Here is a 1,091-nt window from a genome sequence, read left to right on the forward strand (position 1 = left end):
ATCATTCTGAGCATTCCATAACTGGTGAATCTGTGCATTCTGTTATTGGTGATTTTGAACATCCTGATCTTGAGCATTATAATTTTGAGCATTCTGATTCTGAGCATTCTGATTTTCCACATTCTGAGAACATGGCACAACCTCCACCTCGTGAGAGGACTCTAAGGGAAATGGCTGCACCTGATTTCACCTACGAAAGCTTGTGCATCCAATACCCTGATGAGGATGTCCCATATGTTCTTAAAACTGGACTGATTCATTTGCTTCCAAAGTTTCATGGCCTTGCAGGTGAAGACCCGCACAAACATTTGAAAGAATTTCACATTGTCTGCTCCACCATGAAACCCCCAGATGTCCAAGAGGATCACATATTTCTGAAGGCTTTTCCTCATTCATTAGAGGGAGTGGCAAAGGACTGGCTGTATTACCTTGCTCCAAGGTCCATCACGAGCTGGGATGACCTTAAGAGAGTATTCTTAGAAAAAAATTTCCCTGCTTCCAGGACCACAGCCATCAGGAAGGATATCTCAGGTATTAGACAACTCAGTGGAGAGAGCCTGTATGAGTACTGGGAGAGATTTAAGAAACTATGTGCCAGTTGCCCCCACCATCAGATTTCAGAACAGCTTCTTCTCCAATATTTTTATGAAGGACTCAGTAATATAGAGAGAAGTATGATAGATGCTGCCAGTGGTGGAGCCCTTGGAGACATGACTCCTGCTGAAGCCAGAAATTTAATTGAGAAGATGGCCTCCAACTCCCAGCAGTTTAGCTCCAGAAATGATGCCATAGTCATTAGAGGAGTGCATGAGGTAGCTACGAACCCATCTGCATCATCTGAAACTAAGAAGCTTGAAGGCAAACTGGATGCATTGGTTAACTTGGTAACCCAGCTGGCCTTGAATAAGAAATCTGTACCTGTCGCAAGGGTTTGTGGTTTGTGCTCCTCTGCTGACCACCATACAGACCTTTGCCCTTCCATGCAGCAACCTGGAGCAATTGAGCAGCCTGAAGCTTATGCTGCAAATATTTACAATAGACCTCCTTAACCTCAGCAGCAAAATCAACCACAACAGAGCAATTATGACCTC

At 44.2% G+C, this 1,091-nt stretch overlaps 1 non-coding gene across 1 annotated transcript; it reads right to left on the reverse strand.

Moving 5' to 3' along the window:
• Positions 1-509: 509 nt before the first annotated feature.
• On the reverse strand, positions 510-616 carry LOC114420794. The gene has a single exon (XR_003668427.1). It is a non-coding gene; the product is annotated as a small nucleolar RNA R71 (small nucleolar RNA).
• Between the last annotated feature and the right edge of the window lie 475 nt (positions 617-1,091).

This window comes from Glycine soja, chromosome 7, assembly GCF_004193775.1.
Source record: "Glycine soja cultivar W05 chromosome 7, ASM419377v2, whole genome shotgun sequence".
NCBI lineage: Eukaryota > Viridiplantae > Streptophyta > Magnoliopsida > Fabales > Fabaceae > Glycine > Glycine soja.